At 37.1% G+C, this 10,128-nt stretch overlaps 1 non-coding gene across 1 annotated transcript; it reads left to right on the top strand.

The window, feature by feature from the left end:
- The first annotated feature begins 369 nt into the window (after positions 1-369).
- Trnae-cuc (transfer RNA glutamic acid (anticodon CUC)) lies at positions 370-441 on the top strand. The gene has a single exon. It is a non-coding gene; the product is annotated as a tRNA-Glu (tRNA).
- Positions 442-10,128: the final 9,687 nt, after the last annotated feature.

Below are 10,128 nucleotides of genomic sequence, written 5' to 3' on the forward strand. Positions count from 1 at the left end.
ATTGAAACACATGTATTTCTTGTATTTTTCTGTTTTCAATCATTTTGCTTACCCGCTTTTTTGATTACCTGTATAAGAGAAGGAGCTAAAGCAATATGGTCAGCTAAGTCAGAATTGTTGTAATAATTCTGTACAACAAAGCTTTGTCTACTTTATTACCAAACACACACCATGACGTTATCGAAAACAAGTACAAAAACACATCATCATTACCAGAATCCGCAAACAACAACTCGTATTGAACACACACAACATTATCTACTCACCACAGCAAAGTGGTGGTTATTTTATACAACACAAGTCCCACACTTAAATCGATAAACGAAGACATAGTAAAGTGTTCGTTATTTTGCTCAACAGCGACAACAGTCCCGTATTGTCTAGTGGTTAGGATATCCGGCTCTCACCCGGAAGGCCCGGGTTCGATTCCCGGTACGGGAAAATACATTTTTTATTTATTTATTAAAACCATCTTTTACCCTGTAATTTGTTAAGATGAAAGAAAAATGAAATTTAATTCAATTTTTTGTTTCACAACTAATTTAAAAACTTTTAATGTAATTTTTTTTCACCAGAAACTTTATTTCAATGTTCGATGGGGCCACAACTTTCTTTCCCAAAGTAATCTGCGCTCCATGTTCCTCTTGCACCATGCCGAGCAACTTTGTATGACCTCGGCCTTTTATGGTCTTTATGTTGGTGTTTGTTACCGCATAGTTGCAGAATGGAGGGTTGAAAACAAACACCAAACAACAATAAAACCATTTAATGTTAAATAATTCAGATTAATAACATTTTCCATTTTCGCTCCATTCATTTCGTCATGCGTTTCTTAGCTTTTATTCATTACGACTGAATGGCGAGTTTATTGTATGCAATGGGCACAGTACGTTGTTCTCGAATAATGGAAGGGTTGGTCAGAGGGTTTTGTATAAAAATCGGGGTTCACTAAAGAAGGTTAGGTCACTTGCCCAGCTGATTCCAGAGTTGTATCCAAATCCATCTAGAAAGTCAAATGCTTGATTTGTATTTAAAAATGTTTGTTCCTTATTTCGAATTTTAATTGTTTTAATTTATAATTTACAAGTTTATAATCATAAATCTTTTGATCTTGTGGCTACTACACATAATAATGCAAATCAAAACTAGAATGTCAATTAGGAAATGTCCAGAAATTCGACAGCCTAGTGGGAATTTGGGCCACCTTCGATGCAGAGTTGTATCGTTGATTTCGTTGTTGTTGGGCAAGTTACCCAAACTTCTTAATTCAACCATGATAAAAAAAATGTGAGATTTGCAACCACGGTTAAGGACCAAAACAGAAGAGCACATTGGGCTTTGTTTTTGAGCGTTGCGTTCTAAAATGCAACGCTGCAGACAACTTTGACGCTTGAAAGCGAGCGTCATTCTGTGTTGCCACACGTGAAGTTATGTTGTCAGTCGTCTAAGCAAAAAATTGTTTAACTTTTGCGAGTTTCTTTTTTAACATTTGTTTGCAGAGTTGCACTTTTCAACGCGACGCTCCTTAACGCCTATTCTGCTTGGGCCTTATATTTTGTTTGTTTGTTAAAAGTGCAGTTTACGGGGGAAATGGCAAAAAAAAACAATTTTTTGCACACCCTCTACAATAACGTCTCGAATTCCAATATGAAGTCCGTTTTTGGAGATCGGGCTTGAAGGGGCCCCAACAGGTCTTCCGCCCATCAAGTGACATTTTACGGAATATAGACAATGTTCATAATACAGAATATGGACGAATATTAACTCGTAGGAATCATTCCAGGGTCTTGAAAATTTAACCCCCTTTAAAAAGATTGACGATAATGTTTTTTAAATTAAAAAAAATTCGAGAAGTGTGGAAAATAGTACTACTATTGTTGGCTTTATTCAGGGTGGAGGTGATAATCAGATTCTAATCCCCTTCAGTTTTTCTATTATTGTGAGTAGCTTTTCATCTCATGGGACTGGCTATTTTTAGTTGGGTCACCACTTCTCATTGGTTTGGAAAATCAAATTTGGAAATTTTATAATGATTTAACGCGATTTTTTAGAAAACAAGTAGAAAGGCATTAACTTCTGCCGGTCCGAACTTTGGATACCCACCACCTCGGGTATATATGTAAACCACTTTTCGTCATAATCCGGAAAAAATGCATTATTTATACACCTATAGCAGCTATATCCAACTATATATCCAGCTATATCCATTTGGACCAAATTTGGCATATGAGTGGATTAATAATTATATATACAAGTCACTCTTCAATTTTGGTTCAATATTGGTCTTTGCCAGCTATTTCCAAATAAAGACCGATCTGAACCATATAAGACACGAATGCCGAAAAACCTGAGCGCCTTTTATGGGGCCATGAACCTAAATCGAGCGATCGGTCTATATGGCAGTTATATATCCACATCTGGACCGAATTGGGTCATCTTCAAGACGGATATATAAGGACCTAAACCAACTCACTGTCAAAAATTTTAGCGCCATTAATGCGCCTTTCATAGGCCCAAGACCATAAATCGAGAGATCTTGACCGATCTGGGCCAAACTGAAGAAGGATGTCGAGTGGCCTAACACAACCTACTGTCCCAAATTTCAGCTAAATCGGATAATAAATGTGGCTTTTATAGGCTTAAGACCTTAAATCCGCCGATCGGTCTATATGGGGGCTATATCAAGATATAGGCCGCTATAGTCCATCTTCGAACTTAACCTGCCTATGTACAAGAAAAAGTATCTGTGCAAATATGTGCACGGATGTCGAAAAGCCTAACATAAGTCACTGTGCGCCTTTTATGGGGCCAAAAACTTAAATCAAGAGATCGGTCTATATGGCAGTTATATCAAAATCTGGACCGAAGTGGGCCATCTTCAAGACAGATATCGAGGGGCCTAACACAACTCACTGTCCCAAATTTTACCGCCAATAAATGCGCCTTTCATGGGCCCAAGACCATAAATCGAGAGATCTGGACCGATCTGGGCTAAACTGAAGAAGCATGTCGACTGGCCTAACACAACACACTGTCTCAAATTTCAGCAAAATCGGATAATAAATGTGGCTTTATAGGCCTAAGACCTTAAATCGGCAGATCGGTCTGTATGGGGGCTATATCAAGATATAGTCCGATATAGCCCATCTTCGAACTTAACCTGCCTATGGACAAGAAAAACTATCTGTGGAAAGTTTCAGCTTAATATCTCTTTTGCTTAAAAACTGTAACGTGATTTCAACAAACAGACGGATGGCATGGCTAGGTCGTCTTACATTTCCACGACAATCAAGAATATATATACTTCATAGGTCGGAAATGGGTATCTCAATGTGTTTCAAATTGAATGGCAAAATGAATATACCCCATCCTTCCGTGATGGGTATAACAATTTCAGGCCCGGGCCCCAAAAACGGCTTTGTATTAGTGTTGCTGGTGTCATTTTAGGGAGTGGCAAAAAATTTTCCCGTAAACTGCACGACAGCCGAAATTGCATTAAAATTTTGTCTTTAGAGAAACTATCATAGTCAAATTTCATTGAAATCTTGTCTTTGGATAAACCTTCTTAAAATTGTTGTCGTTAGAGAAAATTTCATTAAAATATCTTGCCTTCAGAGAAAATTTTAATGAAATTTTTTCTTGAAAACTATCATAGAATTTTTGTCTTTCGGGAAAATTGCATTGGTATTTTGACTTAAAGGCCGGAGTGCACCTCAAACAAAATTTTCGTTGCCATAAGAAATGTATTGATATGTGCTAAGTAACACTTTCTTTACCTTTAGCTCAAATGATATTTTCTCTGCGTAACAGGGTGACATAATAACCATTGTAGAATTTTCGCCTTTAAATATGTACTAAAATGCATGTTTTGAGCGATTCATGCTATATGAAATAAAATTATTTGCAAATAAAAACGGTTAATTTCACAACATATGTGCTTTATTAGCCAAAAATGATTAAAAAGCGGCCAATATGGTAAATTTATGTTTGTCGCCATCTTGTAGTCTACACAGCTATTTTCCAGTGGAGACATAAATGTCTTGGCTGCAACCTAAATAATCTCTTATGCTGTATATGCACCTCTGGCGAAATTTTCGGTTGCATGCACCTATCATACATTTTCATTCGTAGTTGCAAGAAAAATTCTCTTATGCCTATTATGTCACCCTGTTACACACAGAAAACTTCATTTGAGCTGCTTACCTGCAAACAAAATTTAAAATCTTGCCTTTGGGGAAATTCTATTAAAAATGTTTACTTATTTAAAGAAAATCTCTTTAAATCTTGTTTTAAAGAAAATTTCATTTAAATATTGTCTTTACGGAACATTTAACTTCATTTTTTTAAAAGCTTCCAATATATTTGAAATGCGAAACACTGTGATTCATTACCTTTTCAACATTCATTGGGCGTAAGAAAGAACCGCAACACAGAACTCTATTTCTAGAAGTCAAGAAGGGATAATTAGAATGGAAATACTCGAAATATAAACACAGACACCACCAAGCACATAATGCTTGTCTGTGCCGTGTATCGTATATGGTGGTAGACCGCATTCACATATCCTTGGGGACTATTCTGCCGCCACTGTGTCTGCGTACAAAAATTCGAAGGGCGAGCGCTTCCAATGTTATGATGCGGGTGGAGTATTGCATTGGCGTGCTGGCAAATGAATGGTAGACCAGGAATGGCGGGTAGACAAGGGACAGACCAAAAGGGATGGACAGACTGATGGACACATTGTACAATTATACGGCGCAAAACCACCGAATGAAAACCACAAAATTTGCACTGTATGATGGTAACAAATAAGACGCACAAAAAGCATTGCCTTTTCCTATACCTTCTGCTCACACCATTCCCCAAAGCGTTTTTCTCCTGGTTTTTAAAAAGCACATAATTACAAACTCCCCCGACACAAACTATGCTACCTGTATTTGGATCAAAAAGCACAGCAGCTTTTAGTCTCCACCATCATGGATGGTCGAGAGGCTTCTGAACATGATAAATATCTTAAGGAATATTTATTTGGTTTACCGGTTAATAATAAAACCCTATGGCAAACAGCATTGAGGGCTACCATATTTTGGGCATTTTCAAAACGACAAAATTAAGTTATTTTATTTGTGGCTGCTATTTTAACTTCTTTAAAAGCTGCAGGGCTTTTAGCCACAAAAATGCATGAAAACATTTTAAAACTTTTCTCTTAACGCAATTTCCCCCCCGTCCAAATGTGAAGGCGAAGAAAAATGTAATGGCAAAAGTGGCCTTAAGGTTAAATAATGTGTTTATCACATGTTTAGTGGATTTTTAGACCAAATTTTCTTCGAGGGAAGCACACAGAGGAAAGTGTAAAACTTTAGAGAAAGCAATTTACACTAAATCATGATTTCAGATTAAATAAACCCTTTTTTAAGGATCTGTCTTTGAAAAAAGCTTGAGAATTTTGGTTGAAAAGTTTATATTTTGACATTGTTATTATTTCTCATAAACTTATCTATAAGTTTAAAGCGTGAACATTTTATGAAAAATCGGGTTAAATAAAGGCGTAAATTAATGGTAGTACAAATGGCCATAAATTATGTGGTTTATACTTGAAGAAAATGATATTATACGAGCTTGAAAAGAATATACTCGGTGGAAAGGACAGCTAAAAGGACTCGGAAATGAATCTGTTTTACCCGTTATGGTTGCCTATTATGACTTGGTCATTGATTTCACATCTGTTATACCCTCCACCATAGGATGGGGGGTATACTAATTTCGTCCTTCCATTTGTAACACTCGAAATATGCATCTAAGACCCCATAAAGTTTATATATTTTTGGTCGCCATGATATTTTAAGTCGATCTAGGCATGTCCGTCCTCTGTCCCTCCGTCCGTCTGTCGAAGCACGCCAACTTTCGAAGGAGTAAAGCTAGGCGCTTGAAATTTTGCACAAATATTTCTTATTAGTGTAGGTCGGTTGGGATTGTAAATGGGTCAAATCGGTCCTTTACTTGTTTCGTTATAACATTCAACAACTGTGCTAAGTATGGTTAAAATCGGTCCATAACCTGATATACATAGCTGCCATATAAACCGATTTGGGTCTTGACTTCTTGAGCTTCTAGAGGGCGCAATTCTTATCCGATTTGCCCGAAATTTTACATGAAGTGTTTTATTTTGACTTCCAACGACTGCTTCAACTATGGTCTAAATCCGTGCATATCCTTAATAGCCGCCATATATACTGATCTTCCGATTAGACTTCTTGGGCTTCTAGAGGGCGCAACTCTTATCCAATATGGTTGAAATTTTGCATATGTCATTTTGGACTTCCAACAACTGTATCAAGTATGGTCTATATCGGTATATAACCCGATATAGCTGTCATATAAACCGATCTCCCAGTTTGACTTTTTGAACCTCTGGAGGGCCCATTATTACTCGATTTGCCTGAAATTTTGGAGGTGGTGTTTTTCTACGACTGGTTTGTTTCTATTTGAAAAAGTCATTCCAAGAACTTGTTTACTCTTTTGGTTGGTAATACATTAAGATTCAAAATTAAGACCATACATTAAGAGTGTACGCGTACTAAAAAAATTGTGCAAATTGGCACAAATCGTTACTGGAAGTCATTCACGTCGTTCTCGAGTGACTGAGAGCGAGGAAAATTTTGAGAGTTTGGTAATTAAGAGCTTGTAAAATTTGCAGCATCAAACAGCTGTTTTAATAAAACCAGCTGTTTAACTTAAATAAATAGCAAAATAGAGTAATGGCTGTTCTTACTGGTTCTTCTTAAACCCATATATTTTTGAACTGGAAACTACCCGGTCACAATTTCGTAACTCTCCAAAGACAAAATTTCAATGAAATTTTCTCTAAATACAAAATTGGATGGTCATCCACTAGGCTCTTGACACCAAGTTTCGATTATATCCGTACTCTATTGTCTGATATGTTCTCATACCCATTTGGAAGCGCTTTAGGGTGGGGATGTTTTCACTTTGCTGAACCGTATAGAGGTTCAAGAATTCAAAATTTTAATTGGGCCTATACCAGTTTTTGATCCTATTTCGGCGGCATGTGGTGTAAGTATTGGAGGTCAATGTGCTATAATGGGTTCAAGAATTCCACTCTGCATATTAGTTTATATGGTTATATATTCGGTGGAATGTGGGGTATAAAACTTTAGTCACATCAGACTACAGTGAAGACTTCCAGGGACCTAATGTCACATCGTGTTATTGCGGGACTATATCTATTAATAGAACTATAAAAACGTACGTCACAAATCAAATCTGATCAAAATTAAAGACCATATTATAAAGGAGCTATATTAACATTTAAATCGGTATGGCCCATTTGTAATCCCAAACGACTTATTGTATTTCAGTAAGATTTAACCATGCAACATTTCATCAGAAAGCTTTATTTATTCGAAAGTTATATTGATTTCGGCAGACAAAGGGACATGACTAGATTTACTCTACAAATGTACTTTGTAGATCACACAGATCCACATTTCAAAGTATTTCAAACGGATTAATGAGGTTTGTATACCCATTGTGGAGGCGGGTATAAAAATCTATAATGCCTTTACGCGTATAAGGTTTAAATTCACTTTCACAGTTGATTATCACATTTAAATTGAAACTCATATGACTTCTTTGTTAACTTTCAAGAAACTCTATATACGTAATAATTTTCCACATAAATTATACACCATAAGCTGAGTACTTTAAACCCTAAAACTCTAGGATATTTTATGGTTACTTTAACGGGCTATAAAGCGCTTTAACATACCTACATCTATGTTGCCAACTAAGGACTACTTTGTCTTACATTCAAATTCCATTTCCATTTACAGATATTTCGAATTGCACTCCGTTTTACGGAGCAGGGGCTGACTAAGGACCCATAACAACCAACAGAATCAGCAGCAATAGCTGCCACAGTCAACCAGTCCAAAAGACAAACAGACATCAGTCATTTGGGAATAATTCGGTTCAAACTCCCTGAGCACGACCTGCTACTGCTTTGGCTGACGGTGTTTCCTGTTCCTGTGAGTATAATTCACCATTTTATGTTTATTTGCGCTTACATGAAAAATAAATTTACAACTTAAGAAAGTAAATTAAGAAAAATGTCTGGCAAACGCACACAAAATGTTCCACAACCAAAAGACGACATTTTTTCGTTCTTTGGTGGTCGCCCATACTGGCATTTGAGTGCTTGTCACTGGGAAACCCCGAAAAATGTTGCAAAACACCATTTACAAAACCATGCAACAAACCAAACCATCCATCCATCTTCTTGCTTTCTTAGTTCTGTGGAAATAGACATCCAAAAATGTCTTCGCTGGCAGTTGGCTGACAAAAGTTAAGGTAATTTTTATGAATAAGGAGCATAGGAAAAATGTTCCTGAGACATAACATTTTTCACAGAACTGAGAATGTATGTTCTTTTTTTAAAGTACTTTTCTTTCCTTTTTTAAGAGTGAAATAACAAAACCATAAAACCTCACAAAAGATACCCAAAGGACATATTAAAGTGAGGATTGTGTAGCGATGTTTTGCTTAACGAAACTTTTAAGCCAGCGAGCACGTAGGGTCGAACACTGCACTAATAACTTTATGGCCGACTAACAATTAACCTACAAACTTGGGGTCGTTGTGAAAAAATCCTTTAAAATTGCAAGAGTTCGGTTTTTTTAATTCATAAAGTTTCTTTGCCCCAAAGGACGAAAATAATATTTGTGGTTCACTAATGTCGGCAATGACGGCCTGAGAAAAAAAGTTGGTAAAAAAGATACAAAAACACAACGAATACGATTATTTTTGGTAAGAAGTCCAGTTTAGGAGTTACAAGCATTTTCACTTATAAACAACAATTTTGCTCCGAAATCGAAAAATACACATTTTTCTTGCTTGAAAGTATTCAGTTTCTGAAAACCCCATTTTATTTAAATACTAGCTGGACGAGACCCGCTCCGCTGCGCCTTCTTTTACTTAATATGGAACAAAATTTTCCTTGTAATATTGGGGAGTGGGGTGGTCCCTCAAACACTAAGCCCTGAAAATATATCAGCAACGTGTTCTATTCTCATATATTTGAACCCCATATTGCCATTGGCCTCAAAATTGGAAATCAAATTCGTTTTCTAATCTCAAATACCATTCACTTAAACCCCTTATTGAAAAAGCCAGCAGATATGTGCGGTTTGAGGTATGGGCCCTAAAAACTATGAATATCGAGCTCCACTGTCTGGAAGATTCAAATTGTCTTGGTGAGCAAATACGTTTTACTTGGGGGTTGTTGTGGTGGTGCGACATCCCCTAGACCGTTGGTCCCGAATGTTGATGTCAGATTCATGGTCTACTCCCAAATACCCTTCATTTGAGCTCCATTTTTCCGTAGTTGGCAAACAAGACCGGTTTGGTGGGTGTTTTGGGGGTTGGGACGGCTACTCAGTGACTTGGCTTTGATAATATATATCAGATTCGTATTCTACTCTAAAATTCCTCTCATTTGAGCCTCATATTATAATGGTCAGCAAACACTTCCTATTTGGGTGGTGTTATGGGGGTGGGGTGGCCCCACAGACACTTTTCTCGAACATTGATATTAGATTCGTGCTTTACTTTCAAAGGCCTTTCATTTGAGTCCCATATTGCTATAATCGTAAATTTGTATTCTTTGTGGTATGTTCTCGGGGATGGAGGGCCCCCCAAACACTTGGTCCCATATTTGGATATCAGATTCGAATTCTACACTCAAATTCCTTTTATTTAAGCCTCATATTGCCATAGTCAGTAAATAAGTCTTGTTTGGGGGTGTTTTGGGAAAGGGGCTGACCCCCAGAAACTTTGTACCAAATTTGGATATCATATTCGTATTTTACTCGCAAATACCTTTCATTTGAGTCCCATATTGCCATGGTCGGTAAATATGTCCGATTTAGGGATGTTTTGGGGGTCGGGGTGGTCCCCCAAATACTTGGCCCAACAATTAGATATTAGATACGTTTTCTAATTTTAAATACCTTTCATTTCAATCCCATATTGTCGTGATTGGTGTATGTATATATTTGGTAGTTTTTGGGGTGGGGCGCCCACCCTAGGTACCCCATCCCAATTTTGGAT

The sequence above is a fragment of the Stomoxys calcitrans genome, chromosome 5 (genome assembly GCF_963082655.1).
Source record: "Stomoxys calcitrans chromosome 5, idStoCalc2.1, whole genome shotgun sequence".
In the NCBI taxonomy this organism is placed as follows: domain Eukaryota; kingdom Metazoa; phylum Arthropoda; class Insecta; order Diptera; family Muscidae; genus Stomoxys; species Stomoxys calcitrans.